Raw genomic sequence first — 26,519 nt, 5'->3', positions numbered from 1 at the left:
TGAGTTTCATACCATTAATCTACTCTAAAAATATATTTATAATTTATATAGAAGTGTGAGAAGGGTGGTCCTTGTCCATTAACTATAGTAAGTTTAGTTCTAAGCCTTTTTTTTGGCTGTAACCCTGAAATATTGATTTAAAATGGGACCCGACCCCACAGGAGAAAATCCAAATTTATGCTAAGTCATTTTAAAAAATAATCTGAAAATGATGATGTGATTCAACTGAGTTTACCCTCAAACGTCACTATTTTTATTTAGTGGAAAATCTGAACTCTTTGACATAGCCTTATTTTCACAATTGACAGATTATTTTATGACCATCTCATCCCACCTCAGCTACTTAAAATAGTTTACATGTATTAGCAAAGAGCACATGGAGATGCTTCATTCTGTTTGTAACTACTATGATATGATTCGAATAACCAAGACTTGGTGGGGTAACTCACATGACTGGAGCACTGTCATGGATGGGTATAAACTGTTCAGGAAGAACAGACAGAGGCGAAAGAGTGGAGGAGTTGCACTATATGTAAGAGAGCACTATGATTCCTCTGAGCTCCAGTATGAAACTGGAGATAAGCCAGTTGAGAGTCTCAGGGTTAAGCTTAGAAGCAAGAACAATAAGGGTGATGTCATGGCAGGTGTCTGTTATAGACCACCAGACCAGGAGGATGAGGTAGATGAGGCTTTCTTCAGTCAATTAGGGAAAGTTTCCAGTTCATAGAACCTGGTTCTCATGGGGGACTTCAATCACTCTGACATCTGCTGGAAGAGCAATACAGCAGAGCACAGACAATCCAGGAAGTTTTTGGAGAGTGTTGCGGACAACTTCCTGGTGCAAGTGCTGGAGCAACCAACTAGGGGCCATGCTCCTCTTGACCTGCTGCTCACAAACAGGGAAGATTTGGTAGGGGAAGTAGAAGTGGGTGGCAACCTAGGCAGTAGTGACCATGAGATAGTCGAGTTCAGGATCCTGATGAAAGGAAGAAAGGAGAACAGTAGGAGACGGACCATGGACTTCAGAAAAGCAGACTTTGACTCCCTTGGGGAGCTGATGGGCAGGATCCCCTGGGAGGCTAATATGAGGGAAAAAGGAATCCAAGAGCTGGCTGTATTTTAAAGAAACCTTATTAAAGGTGCAGGAACAAACCATCCCAATGTGCAGAAAGCATAGCAAATATGGTAGGCGCCCAACTTGGCTTAACAAAGAAGTCTTTGATGAGCTTAAACACAAAAAAGCTTACAAGAAGTGGTAGCTTGGTCAGATGACTAGGGAAGATTATAAAAATACTGCTCGAACATGCAGGAATGAAATCAGGAAGGCCAAAACAGATTGGAGTTGCAGCTAGCAAGGGACATGAAAGGGAACAAGAAAAGTTTCTACAGATATGTTACCAACAAAAGGAAGGTTAGGGAAAGTGTGGGCCCCTTACAGAATGGGGGAGGCAACCTAGTGACAGAGGATGTGGAGAAAGCTAAGGTACTCAATGCCTTTTTTGCCTCTGTCTTCACAGACAAGATCAGCTCCCAGACTGCCTCACTGTGTGGCACAGAATGGGAAGGAGGCGAACATCCCGCAGTGCTGAAGGAACAGGTCCAAGACTATTTAGAAGGATTGGACATACAAGTCCATGGGGCCGGATGCAATGCACCCGAGGGTGCTGAGGGAGTTGGCTGATGTGATTTCAGAGCCATTGGCTATTATCTTTGAAAGCTCGTGGCAATTGGAGGAGATCCCTGGTGATTGGAAAAAAGCAAATATAGTGCCCATCTTCAAGAAAGGGAAGAAAGAGGATCCAGGGAACTACAGACTGGTCAGCCTCACCTCAATCCCTGAAAAAATCATGGAGCAGGTCCTCAAGGAATCCATTTTAAGGCACTTAGAAGAGAGGAAGGTGATCAGGAACAGTCAACACGGATTCACCAAGGGAAAGTCATGCCTGACCAACCTGATTGCCTTCTATGAAGAGGTGATTAGCTCTGTGGATGTGCGGAAAGCGGTGGACGTGATATACCTTGACTTTAGCAAAGCTTTTGATACAGTCTCCCATGGTATTCTTATCAGCAAGTTAAAGTAGTATGGATTGGATGAATGGACTATACAATGGATAGAGAGCTGGCTAGATTATTGGGCTCAACGGGTAGTGATCAATGGCTCCATGTCTAGCTGGCAGCTGGTCACAAGCGGAGTGCCCCAGGAGTCAGTCCTGGGGCTGGTTTTGTTCAACATCTTCATTAATGATCTGGAGGATGGGGTAGATTGCACCCTCAGCAAGTTTGCAGATGACACTAAGCCAGGGGGAGTGGTAGATACCCTGGAAGATAGGGATAGGATACAGAGTGACCTAGACAAATTGGAGGATTGGGCCAAAATAAATTCTTGAGGTTCAACAAGGACAAGTGCGAATTCCTGCACTTAGGATGAAAGAATCCCATACACTGCTACAGACTGGGGTCCAATGGGCTAGGCAGCAGTTCTGCAGAAAAGGACCTGAGAGTTACAGTGGATAAGAAGCTGGATATGAGTCAGCCGTGTGCCCTGGTTGCCAAGAAGGCTAATAGCATATTGGGCTGCATTAGTAGGAGCATTGCCAGCAGATCGAGGGAAGTGATTATTCCCCTCTATTTGGCATTGGTGAGGCTACATTTGGAGTATTGTGTCCAGATTTGGGCCCCCCCACTACAAAAAGGATATGGACAAGTTGGAGAGAGTCCAGCGGAGGGCAACACAAATGATTAGGAGGCTGGAGCACAAGACTTATGAGGAGAGACTGAGGGAACTAGGTTTGTTTAGTCTGCAAAAGAGAAGAATGAGGGGGGATTTGATAGCAGCCTTTAACTACCTGAAGGGGAGTTCCAGGGAGGTTGGAGCTAGGCTGTTCTCAATGGTAGTAGATGATAGAACAAGGAGCAATGGTCTCAAATTGCAGTGGGGGAGGTCTAGGTCGGATATTAGGAAAAAAAATTTCACTAGGAGGGTGGTGAAGCACTGGAATGGGTTACCTAGGGAGGTGGTGGAATCTCCGTCTTTAGAGGTTTTTAAGATGCAGCTTGACAAAACCCTGGCTGGGATGATTTAGCTGAGGTTAGTCCTTCTTTGAGCAGGGGGTTGGACTAAATGACTCCTGAGGTCCCTTCCAACTCCAATATTCTATGATACTATGCTATGGCTTGTGAGGTGAAGAAAATGGAGGCTAGACCTTGTCTGAAAACTCTAAAGACTTTCAATTTTTTTCAGAAAAGAACCCTTGACACGACAGGGAAAAATTATTTTGCTGCAAGTCATATCCTAAGACGCTGATTCCACAGAGACTTATGTACTTGCTTAGCTTTAAGCACATGAGTAGTCTCATTTGCTTAAAGTTAAGAATTTGCTGAAGTCTTTTCCAAGTTGGAGCCTAAATTTAAGTGTTTATCTTTCATAAAGCTACAGGCAGTCACCTGACCAAGAAACACTTTCCCAGAGGTATTGAAATAAGATAAATTAGTAAAGAAACAGTGAAGTTTTAATACAGGATATATTTACACTAGCCAAACTCCAAAAGGAACTGTACATTATCTATTTTCTTGTCTAAGAAGTTTGAAGTAGCAATTAGGGAAGATCATGTATTGTTCTTGTCAGAATTCTCACTAATAAGGATTACCAGAGGACCAGATTAACAGGATTGTCCCTATATCAAATCTAGTTGAAATTGGGATTTCGTTCATCCAGATTCAACATCATATCAGTGAACAAAAATAACATGCACACAAATATAGGATTTGCACTAACTCAGAGTGCATAATTATAGTGGCAAGTAAACTGGGATCATGCCCAGACAACCAGTCTGGCTTCATTATACTTACTCTTCTAGGAAATGTAAATATGATTGGTGACTAATTTTACCCTTCAAAACCAATCTGCTTTATCATCATGGTGAGTTATTTATCATCTTCCTGAGTTATTTATGACCAGCAAAAGAGTGAAAAATTAGTTACAATAATATGTGATCCTGGTGGATGTGACACAGGAAACATGTGACACAGTTGTCAATTGAATTATTATCCAGGATAAAATATGGACAAGTTAAGTGGCTCTTTGTGTTTTATAAACTATTAGAATCTAGTACAATTAGATATCACGATAGAGTCTCCTCTCCTTCCATCCCAAAATGTCAGGGTGGAATCAAAAATAATTTCAGAAAACCCTTATGAATTCATCATGATCTAGCAGGGTTTAAATACATATCCATCTAAAATGATTTTATTAGTTTTCAACCCTTTTATAATCTCTCAGAGTAGCATATTTAAGGTCTATTAGCCATTCTTCTGGGTAATCCTCTGCACAGAGTATCATCCACAGATGAAAAGCTGTGTGGGTCAAGTTGTGACAAATGAAACAGCCATATACTAAATCAAAGCCACTAAATCTTTCTGAATGATCCTTAAGTCAGATATGTGCCCCACTCCTGGATAAGCAAACGATTCATAGGTTTTTAAATCCACTTTTCTAAATTTTAATGTAGATTACTACTGTATGGCAAGCCATTTGTTATATTTAGATTACTATGGACTGTAAAGCTAGTGGTTGAAGGCAAAAAGGCTGTGTACAAAGAATAGCAGGTTCCTGGTCATTACAAGGCCATTTCTCACTCCTAGCTCAAGATCCAATTGCACCCACTATGTTAATAAGACAAATTCATCATTGATGAAGCGACTAAAAATCAATGGAGTCACACCTGCAGTGGGGTATTTGGCCCATTATGTATAATGGCAAGTCTATATTGGGAGATAATGATTTTACAGTAATATTTTTAATCTCAAAGCCTTTGCAAACTATACCCATGCAACATCACTGAGATGCAGTCACCAAGAGGTGGAGGGTGGCTTCAAAATGGCTAACTGAGATTGAGGGAGTGGGAGAACACATTTTGGGCCAATACACTAAGGGTATGTCTATACTGATGGCAGCAAAGTTGCTGCCATCAGATCGATCTTTCTGGATCAATTGAGTGGTCAGTGTCGACCTGCTCAATTGATCAGAAAGTCAACGCAGTAAATCCACCCCCTCAGGTGGTGTAGTGCTGCGTCGACGCAGTGCAATGAAGATGGCATGCAGAAGGGAAGCACAGCAGTTAACGGGAGTTACGCAAGCTACGCAGAGTAGCTTGTGTAACTCCCATCAACTGCCGCCGAATTTCCAGGTAAGCGTAGACCAGGGCTGTGACACTGTGACACTCTTAAAAAATATATATTATAGAAAGAGTGGACAGGATTTTGCTTTACAAAATTAGTCCTACTTTGTAGAGTGACTTAGGACTTCTCTACACATGGAGTTATTCTGGAATGACTATTCCAGAACTACATACAGGACACCCAAAATTAAAGTGCCTTTTTCCAAATTAGCTTAATCCACTTTGGAAGTGGATTGAGCAAAATCAGACAATGGCACTGTGATTCCAAAATAAGAGTGTCCACACAGTTATTCCAGAATAGCTATTCACAACCTACATTCATGAATAATTTTTATATAGACAAGCCCATAGGCCTGCCTACATTAGAGTAATTTGCACCAGTGTAACTAGATCCTTAATATACTGTAAACCCTTAATTGAGAAGTACTGTACTGCACTGACATAAAGCAGGGTTTCTGTTGGTGCAGTTCATTGAATTAAGTTGAACCAGTGAATACCCTTCTTTACCTCATACAGCATATTTACATTCTGGTTTGTAATGGTGTAGCTATACTGATGTTGGTGCCAGTTTCTCAAATGTAGGCAGTGTCTAAGCAAAAATGGGACCCTCTTAAGTTATGTCTCCACTGCAACTGGGAGCGTGCCTCTCAGCCCAGGCAGACAGATTCACACTAGTTCTGCTGAAGGTAATGCACTAAAAATAGAAGTGTGGACATTGTGGCACTGGCAGCTCAGCCCTGGGTCTAAGCTCGGATGGCTAGCCCTTGCTGCTGTCTATGCTGCAACGTCCATACTGCTATTTTCAGCATGCTAGCCTATTCTCATAGACTTTAAAGTCAGAAGGGACCAATATGATCATCTAGTCTGACCTCCTGCTCAATACAGGCCACAGAACCTCACCCACCCCTTCCTGTAATAGACCCCTAACGTATGACTAAGTTATTGAAGTCCTCAGATCAAGGTACAGAGAATCCACCAGCAAGTAACCCATGCCCCATGCTACAGAGGAAGATGAAAAACCCCCAGGGCCTCTGCTATACCCTTACTCAACAGACCTGCTCCCATGCATATAATCAGTCTCCTATCTGCTTTATGGGATACAATACATTTTAAAATCACTTTTGACTTATGTTAGCATTGCTGATTCATTCTGATTCATGTATCATTAACAGAATTGTTACCCATGTTCTGATTACAGAATCTTTATTGTTGGTAAGGTATGAGCCCAGAGGCAGTCTAGCCTGGCTTTCAGTTTCCAGACTGAGTTTGCAGGGCTGGCAGTTAGAAAAACAACTTTTCCTCTTATGAAATGAGCAGATTTGATATGGAATCAGTGAGATACAAATATGTAACCACAATGTAGCTTTCAGTCACTATTCAGAGTAAAACTGATCCTTTGCAGGTTACCTCTGAAGTATTTTTTAAAACTTTGTTCTTTTTATATATATATAACATTAACACAAGGACAACCTGAAAGGGTTGGGTTTTTTTCTTTTTCTTTTATAAAAAGCCATTATTTGCTTAGCAACATCAGGACATGTCAATTCTGGTTTTGTTGTGGGACCTCAAGGATGCTTGTTGTGAGCTCCAACTGTTACAGCCTGGCCCAGTCCTGCTCTCTGTATAGACTCCAGTCTGTTGTGACTGAATCCAACCACTGCATCCCACCTGCTCTTAAGTCCCTTGGGTCTGGATAGTAACTGATCATTGCTCCTAGCCCTGGGTATTTCAAAACCAGCCCACAGCCCACTTGAGTCCTTAATTGGTTAGTGTAGGAGCTCTGGTTTCCTAGTTACATCTTTCAGGGACAAAGTTGCAGTAAAGCAAGGGATCCAGGCTTAACACCTTACTCAAAGCCCAAGAGTTACAGATCTATGAAAAACAACAAACTCTTGAAGACAATCCTCTGATCTGATCTCACTAGCCCTGAGAGTCCTGGATTTGGTCTGAGTCCTTAGGCCAGGCAGCCCTTCCAGCCTTATTGGCCTCGCCATGTTGCTTCTGACAGTGGAATGATGTCCCTTGATTAGAGAAGCACCCGTTTTAAAACTAACTTTGTCATCTTTTTCCCCATGTGCTACAAAATTTGGGGAAGGTTTAGGCTCTCTACACATAAGCCCCACCCTCCACTCCACTGACATATGACACATTCAAAGTCAATGGCCCCACTGATAGAAAACCCATTGTTCCAATAGGGAAGAGTCCTTCACTGTTGATGGCCCTTGATTACTCTAAAAAAGCTTCTCAGACATAGTCTGTCACCAGTGTATCAAGTCTCTTCTACAAAAAACAAAAAGCTCTAATCCACAGTGAAGGTTACCAAAATAAATGGCATTCACAAAACAAAATGGAACTCCTAAGTGGGATTCATGTTCTCAAGTCTGGAATTAGTTCTCATTAAATTTTGTTCTAATTACTTTGCTCATATTGATGTGAGGGGAATGCAAAACATAATATTTTAAGCAGTTTGGGAGATTCATCTCATTACAAAACACTGTCTTCTTGGAAGGACTCCACATTCCTATCCCCACTACTTTTCCTTCTTTACTCTCTCCACCCTTCAGTCTCATGCCAGGGCAACTAAACTTAAGCCAAGCAAAGCAAGATTAAGCTTGCTTCCAGTCCTGTGCATGCTTCTCAAGAGTTACCAGAGTGTGATGCAAGGAGCTTTTCACCTTGATGTACCATCTGCTACTATACTCTCAGGCCCCTCCAGTATGAGGGCTAAAGAGTGAGTTATAGTCCCAGATTTGGACTTCAGCAATACATAGGATGACCTATCACTAAACCATCAAGCAAGCATGAATTTAAGAATATAATTAAATTCTAGAGGTTGTTAGTCCATAATGCAGACAAGGCACCTTTTTATTCTATTTTAAAATATTTTAGTTGGAAACTTTAAAGTGGATCCCTTGCATGCTTAATTTTTCATAGTTTATTATTTCCACATTATGGAGCCAGTAATGATAACAAAATCTTATTGAATTCTATGAAATTGTGCACATTTTCACAACTACATAAATTATATGTTCTGTTCTTGATATACATTCACAGCATTCCTTTAACACCATTATTGCCATACACTCTAAATAGCAGCTCCAGTGCAAGAACAATTTTAAAAAAATAGGCTGAAAAAAGAAATTGTCTCATTATACCCTCCCTTTTGTGGTTAACCTCATTCCTACTTTACTGCTTTTTCATTACATCCTTGAATAAGTCTCATTCAACAACAAATCTAGCTCTCTCTGGAACATGCATTTTGGCTGTCTTCTCTGGCAATCTATTTAATATATTTAGTACAAATTGTGTAATACAGCTTTGCTTGAGTGATGTGTTTATTTCCGGAGTTAAATTCTGCCCTCTAAATGAGTTAAGTCAATGAGACACATGCACACGCACCCATGAGTTGAATTTTTATCTTGATTTCAGGTGTTTTTGTTTAAGACTATACCAGGACCCTTCAAGGAGATATTAGAGATGTACAATTTCTCCACATTCTATAAACACTGTGGCATTGTGATGGGGGTCAAGGAAGCAAAGCAGGAATTACAACATATACCAAGAGGGCTCGAGATTATAGTCAGTGTGTTCTAGGCAGTACCACAGCAGAACAAGGTGTATTAAAGACTGAGTGAAAGTCTCAATCATGGCCTTGTAACCTGGTTATAACCATTTTAACATTGTTTTCTTTAATGAATAGCTATATTTATTTCAAAGCCTTAGCCACTTTCATATCTCAGCTATTAGCAGAACGATAGGGAAGCTGAATTCAATTCTCAGAAGTGTTTTAACTTAAAAGCAACAAATGATTCTCATGTACTACTTTTTCCTACGCTTAAACTTTGTCTATACAAATCTCTTTCCTTTTCATAACATTGGATAATAAAAGCAACAACTGCCATCTGCTGGGAGATCTGGGAGTTGTTTCTGACTCAGATTGCTTTGTTTCTTGTATCTAATTTTACTGGTTAAATTTAGACGATGATGACTTCAGCCCAGGGAATAAGTAATTCTTTAGGAAACACTAAATTCTTCTTTATCCCAGGTACAACACGGAGGCAAGACAGTGGAACTCGGAGCAACTGAACCACCAACACTGAAGAAAATAAGTTGGTCCGTTCTACTCTGGAAGTGAGCAAAAGAAGTGGAAAGGAGGAAAATAATTTCTGCGATCTGTGGTTTTTGTTATTTTTTATTTATTCATTTTTAAGTTGACCCTATAGGAAACTGATTGGGCTTTGCTCTTCTGGAATTTAACTTTTGTACTTTTGAAAAAAAAAAAACAGTAATACTAGGTAGAAGCAGGAGTAAACTCATTTCACCTGCAACCTAAGTTATGTTTGAACCCAAGTCTCCAGGTGTGTAAGAGAGTTACCATATATACTCTTTGCCTCAGTTAGACTTGTCTATATTAGAAAACATTATTGTGTTTACAAAATACAGGTTAGCTGACATGATGGTAAATACAACTTGTTCTTGTCTGAACTGACTGCAAAAGGTCATCATGCCAATTAACTGGAATGTTCTCAGTTGGGTTTAAACACTATGTTTTCTAATGTAGACAAGTCTTTGCTTCCAGTAACAGGGTTTTAACCCATAGGTAGCCTAAATATGTTGACTAAGGATCCAAAAGTGGCCTGAGCTTTAAATTTCCCAATTTAAGCTGCAGTTTACTGTTAACAATGCAGTCCTCAGCAATACAAAGTTGCAAAAGATTTAGAGAGGTTCTTTGCATTGACACTTGAGAGTTTCTGCACAAACAATAAAAACAGTGGCAACTATCAAATGTTGAAAATTCTTTATTTAAACTAGTAGAGTAGAGGAAGAAATGTTACTAGATGGTACACAAGAAGGATTTGTTCAAAGCTACAAAAACTGCTTTTTTCTAAGATAAAAAAATAAATATAATAATAATAATCTGGAACTATCAAGTGTCTGCATGCCAAAGCAACTCCATGACTTTATTGTTTTAACTCTTGTTCTAACTCCCCTTTTGTCCACAGCTGTCTATTGCTACAGCTCACATCCTGTTTCAACATATATCATACATTTTTCAAAGCAGAATGTATCTTACAGGTTTGTGAAGCACAATGCACATTTATGGCGCTACAAAAATATCACCATAGACTGTTTCAGTGGAAAGAAGCAGGCTTTTAATTTTGTTGACATAGTCCAAAATCAACATGATGGCACACAGTTTTAGATTTTTCATCCCCTCTACAGAAGAGATACTGTTTTATGTATAGAATTCCAGAGAAATTTTAAATATTCTAATCCATATGTGTATCCATGCATATATTCACACATGCACAAACCATGAATTAATGTTGCTGGACTGCATAGCCCAACTACAGACACACCAAAAAAGGGAAATAAATTAGCAGTTTAATTATTCAAATACCCCTACCTCATCTGCTCTTCAGCACCCATTTTGAACCTCAGCCATGTCCCCTTCACCACTCACAGTCCACGTCTCCACTTTCAACCTGAACAATCAATAGGCATCTTGAACTCTGGCCTTTTTTACTGGCTATCTACTTGTGTGTTAAGAGTTAATATAGGGTTGTTGTAACTCTCAGAAGTTACACCATATGAGGCCATATTTGTAGTTTTGAACTGGTGAAAGGCATATGGTGGTCAGATTGCAAATGATGGCCATGAAATATGTTTTTTCTATAATGTTCAGGAAAACTTATGTGAAAGGATGATCTTTGTTATTAGTTCAAGATTTGATACTCGTTTTTATGTCAAAATTCCAGAATTTAAATTTGCACATGTGCACCATGCTGGTGTATGTGTATGATCAGAGTTAAGGCTGTACATTGGCTTTTCAGTATTAGGATACGTGGGCTGTAGGTAGATGAGGCTGAGAGTGAGATGAGTAGTTTAGGTGGACGCTCCCCAGCAATTGCTGAATCCCCTTCCCACCGACTCTTCTTCTCTGACTCTCTCAACCCCTGTATTCCCTTCTATCTCCTCTCACTTCTTCCCCCATCCCAACCCCAAAATTCTTTTTATGCTCTCCAGAGTTTTCTCTCTCCCCTACGCCATCCAGTATCCCATCGGCCAGCCTGGCTCCCCAAAGTTTTGCCAGCTCTGATCCCTACAGGATCAAGACAAGCTGGGAGCATCAAAGAATACAAGCAAGGACTGAATTTTACTATGTTTGAACACAGAGAACAGTAATGGACCTGTTGGCTAGACTTGGCAAAATTCAGGCACCAGGGGAACAAGAGGCATAACTCAATGTGTGTGTGTTTAAATTTAAAAGTTCAGCAGTGGCCTATGTCCAAGATATCACAGTGTGAGACTGTCTACACTACATTGGCACAGTTGCAGCTATGCCACTGTAGCACTGTTGTGTAGACCATTCCTACATCAATGGAAGGATTTTTTCTGTCAATGGGTAATTATCTCTCCAAGAGGCAGCAGCTAGGTTGACAAAAGAATTCTTCCATTGTCCTAGTTGCATCTGCACTGGGGTTAGGTCAACCTAATTATGTTGTTTAGGGTGCAACATTTTTCATAGCCCTGAGCAAGATAGCTAGGTTGATCTAATTTTTAATTGTAGGCCAAGCATGAGTCATATGTGTAGGATCTATGGCTATTTAGCCAACAAAACTCAAAGATATAGAGAGACAAGACAATTTTTTAAATGAGCATTTTAATTTTTTCCCCCTGCAGAAGTCAGTAAATATTTTAGAAATTAGATAGAAAATTTAACTGTCCTCTGAAGAGTTATGGTGCAAAATTGAGATTATAGTAATTAAAATGTGAAAGAGAGATTTTAGTCTTGCTTCAGTGTACAAATCTCTTTACGTCTTACTTGTGGAGTTTCTGCCAGTGCCTCTATAATAAATGTGACACAAATATGCTGGCTTGGTCACCAATAGTGGATGATATAGTTTCAGCTTCCAAGCTTTGAAACATTTCTGATGGGTGTTTGATATCAATTAAAAAAATAAAGCGGTTGCAACATAAGGAACACTGAAGGATTTTAGCTGTGAAAGGATCAAAGCATAGCTGCCACTAAACAGCACTAAGAGCAGCTTATTCATCTTGCAGAGCTTCAGATAAGGCCACCTGAGAGTTAAGGTATTAGTGGCTGAATAGTTCCAGTTAAAAGAACTAACACCACTGGCAATGAGCACAGATTAAAACGATAGTATTTACCATCCCTGCTGGGGAAGCCAGATCAGTTTAGTTCTTCTTTCCTCACTCCTCTATCCCTCTCAACCTCAGATTGTATTGTGGAGATATTCACTAGTATTTTTAAAAATTCACTGTCCTCCCATCCCTGTCTTTCTTTCCTTATGAAAATGCTTGGATACTTGTTTAAGATTTTTGAGTAAAAAACAAAGGCTCCAGAGTGGCCTTGGGCATTTGCTCTTAAAAGACAATTTCAATCAAGATCGTGTCCACAAACATCCGTATACACCATACTACAGAGAGACAGACAGACAATGATCAGAGGAATGTATTTGTTTAACAGAAAACCCGCACAAAGTTAAATATAGAAAGCCAAATATTCTTTTTATCAAAAGCAAAGTATTAAACAGCTCTGCTCAGCAACTGTGAGACAATAGTGTAAGAGTGTTAAACCTACTAGTGGTTCCCAACTTTTGAGTGAAAGCCCCACTAGTTAGTATTAGGTAAAACATGTGCCTCCCCACCCCCACCAGCCATAAACACATATAACCCCTCTAAACACATAATGATAACACTAAATTATATAATAATAAATTGCTCTTACCTGAGTAAGAAGCTAAGCCTGCCGTGGTGTAGCCACCACCACACACCCTGTGTGGCCCTGCCTCTTCCCATCCCTCATGGACTGAGGGTAATGGAGGCAGATTCTGGCGGGTTGGTCAATATTACTGCACCTTCCCCCATCCTGGAAACCCAAGTGAGGAGGGGCAGGTATGGGGGAAGCAACCACAAATTGTAACTCAAAGGGAAGGCTCAGCTCAAAAGGTTTGAAAACTGCTGCACTAAACAGTTGAGTTGTTTCAAATTGTGGTGTGTGAACCACAGTTGGTCTGCAGAGCTACTTCTGTCACAGTGGTGACTCAGTCAGCCCTCAAACAGTGTTATCTAGAGCTGGTCAACATTGCATTTTCAACAGAAAACTGTTGGAAACTTTTTGCTTGCAGGAAAGTGTCAATTTTGATGACATTTTCAATGCAAAAGAGTCCAAATTTTTAATTTCAACTTTATCGTTTTCATTAGTTTTATTCTGACTTGTAGCAAAATATTAAAATTAATTTTATATATTTTGATATCAAAATTAAATGTTTTGATGGTCCCAAAAGTTTTTCTGAATTTTCATTGCATGGGAAATTTCAGCTTTTCAGTTCAATTCACAGTGAAACAAATGTTCAAAATGTTGGAATTGCCTCTGCAGGGCAAAAATTGGACTTTCTGACCAGCTCATTTCATTGTAAACCAATTGCTAACTGTCTGGGATTATGTCCTTAGAAAGAAGGTTTATATCACTTATGAATAATTATCCGATCTAATGCAACTGCAGATATTCTTATTATTCATATAAATATCTAATCCTATTTTGAATCCTACTAAGACTCAGGAATAAGCCTATTAAGGCAGAAAGCTTAATTGGATTCTCTGGATCTAGATTTTTTCACAACTGAACCATACCTCTGAATCAACCAGCCACTTTGTCACATGAACACTTCATAGTGGAGATTCAGACTATGTTAAGTAAACAGGAACAATGATTCCACAAAGGAACTAGAACACTTGCTTTCATTAACAGCTTAATTGGGATTTGAATCTGCAGGGACGAGGAAAACATTTTACTAGAACAAGCTGCATTCCAAAATTCGGTAGGGACAGTCTTCTATAAGATACTATGACAAGCAAACAGGAACACAGAAAAGTTAAAAATGCAACAACGCTTGCTGTGAACCAGACCTCATCTGGGACATGAAATTTCTGCTGCAAATTCATTATGTAACATAATGTGTCAAGTCAATAGGGGTAGTTGTTTTACAGACATTCAAAGTCTCCTGGCAGGGCCCAAGATCTTTATACCCAGGATAGGTATAACATGCCTAAGACAGTATTGCTATAAGATTTTTTGTAGCATGCACCACTTCTTAAAGGTGACCAGCAAACGGAGGGCAGGGCAGCTGTACCCTTCTTTTTGTATTGCATATGATGTATGGACAAGGCGTACAAGGCCTATTCTAAGGATATTTTTGTTTGTTTGCTTGCTTGTTTTGTTTTTTAAAGCTGTGCTCTATGCAGAACACTGGTAACAACAGAGATGCTTTTCACTTCCTATATGTAGCACTTTTTTAAGACCCTAAAGTGCTTTGCAGAGATAATCATCATCCACATTTCAAATATGGTGAAAATGTATCAGAAAAGTGAGGTGTCTTGTTCAAAGTCACACTGGCAGAATCAGGAATGGAACCCTAACCTCCTGAGTTATAGGTCCTTGTTCTAAAACCACCACCACGCCCACTTCTGCAAGTCACAGATTAACAGTTTGTGTGGCCTTCTTTAGCACCCAGATTTGTTTTCTTGATTGAATCAGACACATGGAAACTAGCTTTTCTACCCCCAGGTTGAAAAGTTCATCTTGTTCCACTTTTTCATAGAACAACAAAACCTTCCTTTAAGTTTAGCTCCTGAAATCCATTATAAGTCTGGTGTAGACCAGTTTTCTGACCAACTTCTGGTGTAGTTTTATACAGTATGAAGTTTGACAAAAAGCTTTTCTCCTTATATACCAGTCTTTAACATACCTTCTTCCCAAAACTTACTGTTTGCTAATATAACACCCACACACACACCAGTGTACGTTCCTTTAACAGAGCTATGTTTACCCTACGTAGAGAGTTTCATCTATAAGGCCACCTTTAGGAACAATATTCAGTATTTAAGATAGTTCTTTTATTCCTTTTGCAGTCCACATGCTGATGGAGCATATCACTTCCACCCGTTCCTATAATTAAAAATATTCTTCTTTTAGCAAGTATGGGTTAGTTTATTTGAACCTACTACTCAATAGTTTTATCTTTTAAGCCACATAACAGCTTTTTCATTCAGAAATGAAAAGCAACAAAATAATGAGAAACCTGAACAACCATTACTCCCTTAAAATAACACATTTATATTGAAAGAAAAAAATACAAATATTATTCAGAACTGGAGAAAGCACAAATCTTTCTTCAGAAGACTTGAGAATTGTTTTAAACTACAATGCTAGCTTTCCAAACATAACATATCACACCCAGATTCTAAATGCAATCAGTACCATCTGATCATACTCAGTCTATAATAAGCACAGCTTAATATTTTATTCAAGTTAATTAAACAAGAACATTCAATTCAGCTTATAAAGCCTTATTCATAATCTCTGTATGTGTCCCTTTTGTAAACCTACAGCAGCAGAAAAAACAGTCCATTCAAAAAGCTTCATAAGAGAAAAGCTCATTCCAACTACAATATAAACCACAAGAAAAGGATTGCCAAATGGATACTGGAATAATTTCAAAAGTTGTACCGCTATAAAATAGTCTGAGTTCTACTATGTCTAACATAAAATTCAAGGATTTATATCATGCCTATCCTGAATTAACACATTCTAAAGACAGAAATGTACAAATATTGCTAGAGTTCTCTAAGGAAGTCATTTTTAAAACAGTAAGACAAAGACTTACATGTAATAGAAGGTTCTGTTCTTCCTGAAGCCACATAATGGGCATGGCAGGGGAAAAGGGAGCTTATCTTTGGGGCCCATGAAGCCTCTGGCCATGGTTTCTCCATGCATTTCTACATCCCAAAAATCAATGTAGAATCTCAGCTTTCATATTTTAGACAGTTTCCAGGACTTTATTTTTCAAAGTTTGCCTTGAAAATATAAACCAATGTAAACTGATCACTGGGGACTAACATAAGTCTTCCTAAAGATCATATAGGTTAATCATTGTCTCCTTAATTGCCAGCCAAGGTTGCATTTAGGGGTCTATGAAAATTATGTCCATAGGTCCTAAGATTTCTGGGACGCTTACAGATCATAGCACTACAATAGACAGCAGTGCTGCTACAAACTCCTTCCTCACAGGGGGCTGGCAGTTTTGACAGCTTCTCTGTTGCATAGCTAGTGTAGCTCTGGCTGCAAAGAGGTGCAGTTCAATAGTGTGAAAGTCCACTTGACTGTGCTGACTAAGCACAGGTTTGAGAACAGGCAACTCCTACGTTCCAGTTTTGGGTCTGACAAATTCCCTCTGTGGCCTTGGTCAAATTACATAACCTTTGCCTTCACTATCCCATTTGTAAAATGGGGATTATAGTCATCTGCCTCACAAAAGATGGTGCTTATTGGCTCTCTAGCTTCTCTCTACTACACTTAACCAGAATGGATCCAAGAACTGATAGTAATCCCCATATCCATATTCCACCCCACTCTCTTATGTTAAAATAAACATGTTTCCTTGCAAAGGGCAGAGTGGAAGTGTCCTTTTAGTTTATTCCTGATAGCCAAAGAAGGCTTGAAAGGTTTTATTCAAAAAAGTCTTTATTCTATGCTTACTTTTGCTGTAGAAATATGAAGAACATCATAGCTGGGACAGTCACTGGTTTTGCAGAGGACTCCTTGGAGTCTGAGGTGTGGCGGGAGATTTTCAAAGGCACTGATGGTAGTTAGGCACCTCCCTGTCATCGAAAGTAAAAGGTGCCTAACTGCAGTGTGCAGCTGAAGGTCTCCCCCAGGAGTTTTTTAGTCCTTAACTGAAGAAGTAGCTGCTTTGAATATTTAACAGAAACAGCCCTCTCTCCAATAGTTTATCCCCACTATAGAAGTGTCTCTCTCACATCTGGAGTTTCTCGGGCTTTTGAATTAAACAGATTTGATAAAACATACTCCCTCCTCCTTTCTTGCCCTCCCAAAAAAGTTTTAAACAAGCATGAAAAAAGCTCATTCCCTTCTCACTTAATCAGATTTCTCTACTGTTCTAAGCCTACTGGCTCTCCAGTTATCCATTGTATTGTCAGGAAAAGCAAGGTAGGCAGAGCCTGAATTTTCAGTGCCAGAAACAAGTAGGAATAAACCTTGCAGGTCTTCTTTAAAACATAAAGAAGCCAATCCCCAACACACCACAAACCCATTTTGTCCTCCTTTACATGTCACAAAGAATTAAAAGCCCTCCTAGCATTTCACTCAAGTAGCCCTAATCACTGGAGAATTATTACTGTATGAAAAGTGAGCTAATAGGAAGCTCATTATTGTTTATTGGCATGCTTTCTGCCTGTGCTTTTATCAGAATGTTTCAGGCATTCTTCATATTAAGCCAATTTTTAAAAACTAACATTGGGAAGATGGGCTATGGAGGATACTTCATGGCAGAAAAAGAGAGATTCTTACTATGCTGTTGTTCTTATATAGGAACATACAGAAGCAGAGTTGCTGATATAAGAGCATAACAGCTCAAATCTTGCCCTACAAAATACTGAGCACTCTCAACTCCCCTAGATTCTCATGAGAATTTAAACTAATCAGCAGCATGCTGCAGGATCAAGCCTCAAGATGCTGGGGCTGTTTCCCTTACTAGTTGTAATTCCTTGTTGCACTGGGAATTCTCTGTTGTACCTGAAAACATGATACAGATAGCATAGAAGAGATACTTAAATAGCCCCCTTTTTCCTCTAAATCACTGCAGCATTCTCTTCTCAGCTAATCCCCAGAGAAGAAAGGGCTTTATTCCCTTACTTAAGAAAGAAATTGAATAACCCAGCTCAAGTAAAATAGAAAGTCATACTCATTTAATCTTTTTTTCTACTTATGAAAGCAGAAACACTGCCTGATAGGACAAGAATAGTAACAGCTCCTACTACTTCAGTCTGAGCTAAAGGAAGAGAATAAAAGTATCATCAATTACCTCCTGATCACTGCTGTCATTAGGCCTCACAGGTCTAATGTAATATAAGATGTCACAGGTGCAGCAATAATCAATCAGTATGAAGCGCAGGATGTTATTTTGCTGTAAAACAAACAAAAAGGGCTGCAGTAGCAGCCTATGATTTACTTCAGGAAGTAGATGCAAGGAGATAGGATGGTAGAAATAACATGCAAGTAAAAAGTACAGCACCTGAAGTAATGTTATAATTTAATATTTAACCTAGAGGTCCCAGTCAGAATTGTAGACCCACTGAACTAAGTGCTGTGCAAACGTATAAGTCGTGGTCCCCGCCTCAAAGAGTTGATAAACTAAGAAGTCATGAAGTATATGAAGGGTGGGGAGAGGGAGATAATACATATATGCACTTTATATACACTATATAGATATTTGATATTTTGTTTGATTTGTAATTATATAACTAAATACAGACTGCCCATCAGCCTAGCTTTTGTACACTGTCTGATTCTTTGTAGGTATCATGGCAAAAGTGAGAACTGCATAAAGATCTGGAAGGAGAAGGTTGTAGTATTACCAATTCCTTGAAGGAGGGTATGTAATAAATAAGGGAACATGTGAAAGAAAGCATAGAGACATTTGTGAAGAAGTACTTAATCCAGGCTGGCATCATGGACAAAGTGGAAGAAGAGGAGCAATGTAATAAGGCGGGGCAGACATGTTAAGAGCACTGAAGTGTAGAGGTGATGCATTGAGAGTGGTGGCTAAATGTGATCTTTGCAGCTGCATTTGGTATAGATTGGAGGTGGATGATGTGGAAGTTAGGGAGCTTACAGATGAAAAGATTGCAGAAATCAAGACGGGATGATGAGGGCCTATACAAAAATGTTAGTAATATGGACAAAAAATAAAAAGGCTGGATCTTAGACATGTTATGGAGGAAGAAACAGCAAGATTTGGACATATTCTAAGTGAGTGGTGTAAGAGAGAGGGAGTCATCAAATGCAACTCCCAGGTTATAGGACCGATTGATGAGAAGGATGGTGATCGTGTAAGCAGTGAAGGAGTGCGTGGGGACTGGAGGGTGTACTCTGGGTTTTGGGAAAATTATAATAAACCATAATTTTTTTGTTTTTCTGTTAAATTCTGGTCAGGATTTTACCTCCACTTTCTGAGTTGTTATTTTGCAAATCTACCTCTTGGCTGGTGGAAAAGTAATGAAATCAGTGTATAAAGGCTGACAGAACATCACTGAAAGTTAACCACCCCCCCACACACACACACACACACCCCTTCAGTCTTGCTTAGGCTGTTGCAGGGGCACAACTAGGCTATTTTCAGTGGTGGAGTAGCTCATGCAAAGTGGGCCAGGACAAAATATCTCAAGAATTTTTTATACAAACCCCTCCTCTTCAGAAATACCTTTGGGTTCAGTGGTAAATCAGCATTGGCTGAGATATTTAGCAATATGTGAAGATGGAGATAAGTTGCACTGGATTCAGGGTAATCACCCACCCTCACACTATATATTATGCAATATATGCAAGCACATACTAATATGTATTTTGTATTATATATCTAATGCTTTCCATTCATCTCTATTTAATCATGTTTGAAATGCTAATTTATTAGATCTTTGCTTTACATTTCCAACACTCTGCTTTTTCCTTTCTGTTCTCTAGATTGTAGCATCTGGAGTATTTGAATGAATGCACCAAGGCCACATTGTCTTTAAAGCTATTGAATGCAACCAAAGCCCTCATTCAGAAGTCCCTGTTTCCCCTGGGCTAGCTACAGCCAGCACTCCATCCAAAGTGCCTTTCATAGTCACTTTCCATTTCACTGGCTCCTCTCTAGCCTCACCCACCTGCAACCCAGCTGGAAGGGGAGAGGAAACCATACATAGAAACACTTAGTGAAAACAAGCTAAGGTTGCTAAGAAACAATAAAGGCAAACTCAAAGCCACAATATCCTGGAAATACAGAGAAGTCACATACTACTTTTTCTACCACGTATACCATCCATTCCCCTAGCACAGGGGTCAGCAACCTATGACACACATACCAAACGTGGCAAAATGGTTTTAAGTGGCACACGTCAGGGACAGGGAGAAGGGCGGGAGAGGGGCAGGGCTGGGAGAGGGGAGTGGCCACCACCCAGTGCGGCTTGGGGCCAGGGCAGCTCCTGGCCAGGACCAGTGGCATACTGGGGGGGGAGGTCATGCCCCAGGCATGAGCCTGAGATGGGGGGAGGACCATCGGCCAAGCCCTCAAAGGAGGAGCTGTCCCCCACTAACATCCCCAGCGGCCGCGCCAACCCCACCCCTCAGCCTCCCATCCTCCTGACCCCTCCTCCACCCCCGCACTGGGTGCATCGAGGGAGCCACAGGGATCCCGGGCACTCAGGGGCCAGGAAGTCTTTCCTCTCCCCCTCCACTGCTGGGCAGCCTGGGGGCATCTGCCCCTCTCACTCCCACTCTCCGCTGCAGGGGCCGAGTAGGCGCAGCCACCGGAGATGTCGGGGGGCAGCTCCTCAGAGGGCCGTGCTGGCACCCCCCCAGGCCAGCGCCCAGGGGCATGGTCCCCTTGGTACGCCACTGCCACTGCACCCACCATTCCCCTGCTGCCATGGGGGGGGAGGGAGAAGAGGGAGAGCAGGAAATGGGCCTGAAGACATCCACCCCCCCCCACACACACACACTGCCGATGACAGGGGAGGTGCAAATACCAATAGTGGCTCCTGGGCGCCGGATACCCATATGCCACTGGCCAGGTTGCCAACGCCTGCCTTAGCAAATCATCCTTACTCAACCATAGTCAACACAGTGAGCTCTATGCCCTTGTGCTAGGACTGAGCTAAAACTGGGAATGTACTGGGTTTCAGTAAACCTATCCACAACTGGCCCCCAAAACAAGAATCCCAGAAAACGGGGTCATGTGGTCACCCAACATCTGCCTCCTTCCTGTTGTTTCCTTTTTCAAAATTCCCCTTTCCCACTATTTCTGTCACTAGTCAATCTATTTCCCCCGGAATGCCTGTTCCCCTAGCCACTTATCCTCTTCCTGAGACCAAACTCAGTTCTGCCCTCCAAGCCTATAAACATAGCCCCAGGATCAGAGAGCAGGGGAGAGGATTAATCTACAAGCTACCTTGTCCTTAGTTCTGTCCTCTTTCTCCTTCTAGTGAGGAGCAGAAGGGAACAAAACTGGGAGCGGGATCACCCCGTGCAGCACAGACTCAGGGGCTGTCTACAAGTTGTCAGAGCTAAAGTTAGCCTTGGGAACAGAGGCAACTAAGGAAACAGCCCCAAATTGCAAAGCCCTGTTTTGAATAAAATGTGTTCTGTTCCCCATGTACACACCTGCACTGCAGTTTTCCCATTCTTCAAAAATTGCTGAAGGTAAAATAAAGCTGGCATACGCTAAATATTAAAGCATTCTAGTTGTATTTATCTATGATTACCTTGAGGAAAATGAATAAATTTATAAATGCACCATAGCTGACTTTTTAAATGAGATGCAGTTAAAAGGAAGGAGTTAAAGGACTATACTGTGCCCCGCAAGCCCCATCCCTCCAACCATGCAGAACATGCTCCAAATGGAGGCAGAGTTAAAAAGGGAGCAACCCAGCTCAGAAAAGGGAGGCTGGGAAGGAGTGCAGACCTACTTGGAAGGCTCCTGCCAAAAGGAGCTGGAGAAGCCTGCCTAAGGGGACAAGACTGAATGCAGAGCTCAGATGGGGCCAGCAAGTTTTGGGTTTCTTTCCCTTCCCTCCCCCCCGTTCTTTATTTTCTTATCTGGGACCAGAAGCAGTGGTAGGAAGCAACCCAGGGAGGGTAGCTCAGAAGGCCCCTTCCTGGAGGCCAGGCATGGCTCACCTTCATATGGCCCTGGGTCGGAGCCTGGTGGCGTGGGTGGGCCTGGGCTCCCCTCCCACTGCCCCTACAATAAGCAGATGCTAACTGCTAGGCTCTTCTGTCCCCAGAGGACCCCATTACTCAGTAATTATAGGCCTGTCATAGGTCTCAGGCAACATAATAGGATGGTCCCTTCCAGCCTTATAATCTGTGACTGGCTTTCTAAACAAAGATGTCAGTTGGGACGAGGGGGGTGGGGTGGTGATAAAAAGCTAATTTCCATATTTCATACATGTCCCAAAATGTAGTAAGACAAACTACTTCTTCTGAAAAAGGTTACTTACCTAGTAACTGCTGTTCTTCGAGATGTGTTGCTCATGTCCATCCAATTATAGGTGTACACGCCTCCTTTTTTCCCCTTAGCAGACCCCATAGGGCCAACTTCAGTGCCCCCTGGAGTCCCACGCAAATGCTGCGGTATATGAGGCACTGCCAGTCCTACGCCCCCCTCAGTCCCTTCTTTCCACCAACTCCGGCAGCGTGGACCTTCAGGGAGGCCACAGCCAGTCCCTGGAGCTTTAGCTGTAGCAAATACTCCAGGATCGCCTGTATTGGCGAAAGGCTAGGCGGGGTAGTCCGGGACTCTGACCAGCAGATAAACCGATTCCATTTAGCCTGATACATGACCTGCGTGGAAGGCATCCTGCTACCCAGCAAAACTTGCTGGACTTGCACCAAACAGGCTTGCTCATCTGCACTCAGCCACAAAGCCTCCATGCCGTGAGGTGTAGGGAGTCCAGGTCCAGGTGCAGCAGGCGACCATGATCCTGGGACAGGAGATTGTGCCATCTCAGAAGATCCAGAGGAGGGGCGATCAATAGCTCCAGTAGCATGCTGAACCAGTGCTGGTGTGGCCAGGCCGGTGTGATTAAGCTAACATTAGCCTTGTCCCTCTTGATTTTCAGCAGGACTCTGTGAAGAAAGAGAATGGACGGGAACGCATACATGAAAGTCCCCGACCAGTGCAGGAGGAAGGCGTCGGAGATTGACCCGGCCTCTTGACCACAGAGAGCAGAACTGCAGGCATTTCTTGTTCCACGCTGATGCGAACAGGTCCACTTGGAGAGAGCCCCACCTCTGGAAGATCATGGACACCACCCTCCGGATATAGCGACCAATCGTGATGGTGTAAGAACGATCTGCTGAGGCGGTCTGCCTCATCGTTCATCACCCCCGGGAGGTAAAAGGCTATCATGTGTGCCTCACTGCAAAGTCCCACAGACGAATAGCTTCTCTGCAGAGGGCTGAAGAAGGGGTTCCCCCCGCCTGTTGATGTAGTACATGGCTGCCATACTGTCTGTCAGCACCTGTACCACCTTGCCTGCAATAAAGCAGAGGAATACTCTGCATGCTAGGCGAATGTCCCGCAGTTCTTTCACATTGATGAGTAAGCACCTCTCTTCCCTCAACCACACCCTTTGTGTGCCAAGGTCGGCGCTGATATGGGCCCCCCCATCCTAGGTCCGAGGCATCCGATTTCAGGGTAACTGAGGGGTCTAGCTCTTCGAATGGTATACCCCTTACCACTGCCCTGGGGGGGGGGTCCGCCCCCAGTCTAGGGAGACTAGGACCTTGTGGGGGGGGGGGAGGGAGACTGTGACCACCCAATCCAGAGGGTGCCTGCTCAGACTGTAAACTGAGGCCAGCCACAATTGAAGCAGCCTGAGTTTCAGGTGAGCCAGCCTCACCACGTAGGTGCAGGCTGCCATGTAGCCTAACAGCCGCAGGCAGTGTCTGGCTGTTGTCATCGGACATTGATACAGGTGAGCAATGATGGAGGACATCGCCTCGAAGCGTGGCTGGGGCAGGAAGGCTCTGGCGTGAGAAGCGTCCAGGATTGCACCGATGAACTCTATCCGCTGCACGGGAGTTAACGTGGACTTCTGCTTGTTTATCAACAGGCCCAGCTGGCAGCAGGCAGCACGTGTCAGGTTCACACGGTCCTGAACCTGGGACTAGGACCTGCCCCTGGATCAGCCAATTGTCAAGGTAGGACGAAATTTGGACCCTTCCCCCCTTTCGCCTCAGGTGCGCCACCACCACCGCCATGCATTTTGTAAACACCCTTGGGGCCAAGGACAGGCCAAGGGGTAAAGCTGTAAAGTGGTAGTGGGAGCCAGCCACCACGAAGTGAAGGAAGCATCTGTGGCTGGGGAGAATAGAGATGTGAAAGTATGCGTCTAAGGTCGAGAGCTCCATACCAGTCTCCTGAATCCAGCGACAAGATTAAGGAAGCTAGGGAGACCAGACAAAACTTGAGTCTCTTGAGATATTTGTTGAGACAACGCAGGTCTAATATGGGCCTTAGACCCCTTTTTGCTTTGAGAATGAGGAAGTACCTCGAGTAAAACCCTCTTCCTGTCATGTCCAGTGGGACTTTTTCCACTGCTCCCCAGGCTGAGAAGGGTCTCTACCTCTTGAGAGGGGTCCCTGAAGAGGGACAAGGAGGGAGGATTGTTGGGAGTAGACGTAAACTGGAGGACATAGCCTGCCGAGACTATGCCAAGGACCCAGCAGTCCAAGGTACTTCTGTCCCAGTTAGACTAGAAGGGGGCTAAGCAGTTTAAAAAGGAGCAGGAGAGATCCAGAAAACAGGCTTGGATGCCCCCATCAGGCACACCATCAAAATGGCCTCCTTTGGTTGCCTGACCACATAGATGACCCTTGGTGTGGGGCTGAAGGAGGAACCTGGGGGTAGATGGCATCTCCAAGACCCCCTATTTCTGTCCCTCTGTCTATAGGACGTGAATAGCCATGGCTGATAACTCTGTTGCTGGCCCTGACAATGTGATTGACGCCTAGAGGTCTGTGGCATGTAAAGACCCAGGGAGCAGAGCATGGCCCTCGAGTCCTTCAGACCATGCAAGGCTGATCCACCAAAAGGGGAGGTCCTGGATGGACTGTTGGACCTTCTGAGACAGCCCCGAGGATTGAAGCCACGAGCACCTGCGTATGCAGATGACAGAGGCTATGGCTCTGCCCGCCGGATCAGCCATGGCCGAGGACGCCTGGAGCACTGCTCTAGCCACCATGGTACCCTCTTCCACAATGGTGGAAAAGTCCAGCACCTGGTCCTGGGGCAGAGCATCCACGAAGCGCTTCAGCAAGTCCCAGAGGTTAAAATTGTACCTGCCCAGGAGAGCCTGCTGATTGGCAATCCTAAACCGTAGGTTTGCTGTTGAATAAATCTATCTCCTGAACAGGTCTTTTTTGTTGTCCTTCTTTTTTGATGTGGAGCCAGGCTGCCCATCTATCCCTCTGGTTGGCTGTGTCTACCACCAGGGTCCCAGGGAGGGATGGGTAAACAGGTACTCAAACCCCCTGGCTGGGACATAATATTTTTTCTCAGCCCCTTGAGAGGTCAGGGCCACCGATGAAAGGGTCCTGCCACAGGGCCTTCACTATTTTCAGAACCCCTTCATGCACAGAGAGGGCTATCCAAGCTGGGACAGCCGCTGCCAGGACATTAAACAAACCATCCAACGCCTCTTAACTCCTCCACCTCCAGCCCCAAGTTGAAGGCCACCCTTTTGAGCAGCTCCTGGTGTGCCCTAAAATCATCCAGGAGCACTGAGTGTCCCTGGGAGACTGCTTCATCGGGGCGGAGTAGGATTGGAGGGGCGCAGCGGGAGGTGGCACCCCTTCCCACCAACGAGAGGTCCCACAGCAGTCCCTTCCTGTGGGTTCAAATCATCCTCCGAGGGCAAATGATGGCACCAGTGGCATTGACTGCACACCCAAGGACTTGATGGACTATGGTCCCGGCCCCACTGGAAATCCCCAGGGTCCCCAATGAGGCCATTGGGGAGGCCACTGTCCTTGAGGCCATCTGGGGGCTATTTGCACTAGGGGCTCTGGCACCTTCTGCTGATGGTGTCTCACCCAGCAACCGCCGCCCCCGGAAGGACATGGAAGCACTATCCAAAGACCACGGTGGGGCTATCTCAGAGGCTCCCACTGTGCGGCACGGAGCCAGGAGGAGCAATGTCCCGATCCATGGGTGCTCTGCCACTCTGGAGAGCATCCTCCCGCCATCGATGATTTCAACGACGACAGCGTCCTCCCACTCCCAGGGGGTGGCTCCCTGGCTGGAGACACTGGCTCCGGCGAGAGGGCCTCCGCAGTTCAGCTCCAGTGCAGGCTGGTGCTTGACCCTGCCTGCTTAGACCGTGTAGGAGAGTGTCCACGCGCCGAGAGCTACTTCTGCCTCTTCTTCTGTACCAGAGATGCGGCTTGGTGCAGAGTCAGGGCCGGTACTGACGGTGCACTCTGCACAGATGCCATGCTCAGTACCAAGGCAGAGCGGGCTGGCTCGGAGGCTGGTCAAAGCGCTGCCTCCATGAGCAAGGCTTTCAGGTGGATTTCTCTGTCTTTCTGAGTCTGACGCCTGAAAGCATTGCAGATTTTGCACTTCTCTTTACGATGGGCTTCCCCCAGGCATTTCAGGCAGCTACCGTGAGGGTCACTTAGGGGGAAGGCCTTTGCATAGGAGGTACATGGTGTGAAGCCCGGTGACTGAGTCATACCTTGTTCCTAGCAAA

At 43.3% G+C, this 26,519-nt stretch overlaps 2 long non-coding RNA genes across 3 annotated transcripts; one reads left to right on the top strand and one right to left on the bottom strand.

The window, feature by feature from the left end:
- Positions 1 to 1,662: 1,662 nt before the first annotated feature.
- On the top strand, positions 1,663 to 19,869 carry LOC137152200 (uncharacterized). Its single transcript, XR_010919476.1, has 3 exons — positions 1,663 to 1,973; positions 9,223 to 9,308; positions 19,744 to 19,869. It is a non-coding gene; the product is annotated as an uncharacterized lncRNA (long non-coding RNA).
- Positions 15,078 to 16,864, bottom strand: LOC137152199 (uncharacterized). Of its 2 annotated transcripts, none has more exons than XR_010919475.1 (3): positions 16,741 to 16,864; positions 15,869 to 15,980; positions 15,078 to 15,150 (listed from the first exon to the last, which is right to left on the bottom strand). It is a non-coding gene; the product is annotated as an uncharacterized lncRNA (long non-coding RNA). The 2 variants fall into 2 exon arrangements; XR_010919474.1 differs by having other exon boundaries at positions 15,869 to 16,058; positions 16,741 to 16,858.
- Positions 19,870 to 26,519: the final 6,650 nt, after the last annotated feature.

The sequence above is a fragment of the Emydura macquarii genome, unplaced genomic scaffold (genome assembly GCF_026122565.2).
Source record: "Emydura macquarii macquarii isolate MOO-44397 ecotype Brisbane River unplaced genomic scaffold, CSIRO-AGI_Emac_v2 contig_1146, whole genome shotgun sequence".
NCBI lineage: Eukaryota > Metazoa > Chordata > Testudines > Chelidae > Emydura > Emydura macquarii.
This window is presented reverse-complemented; position numbering and strand designations above follow the sequence as displayed.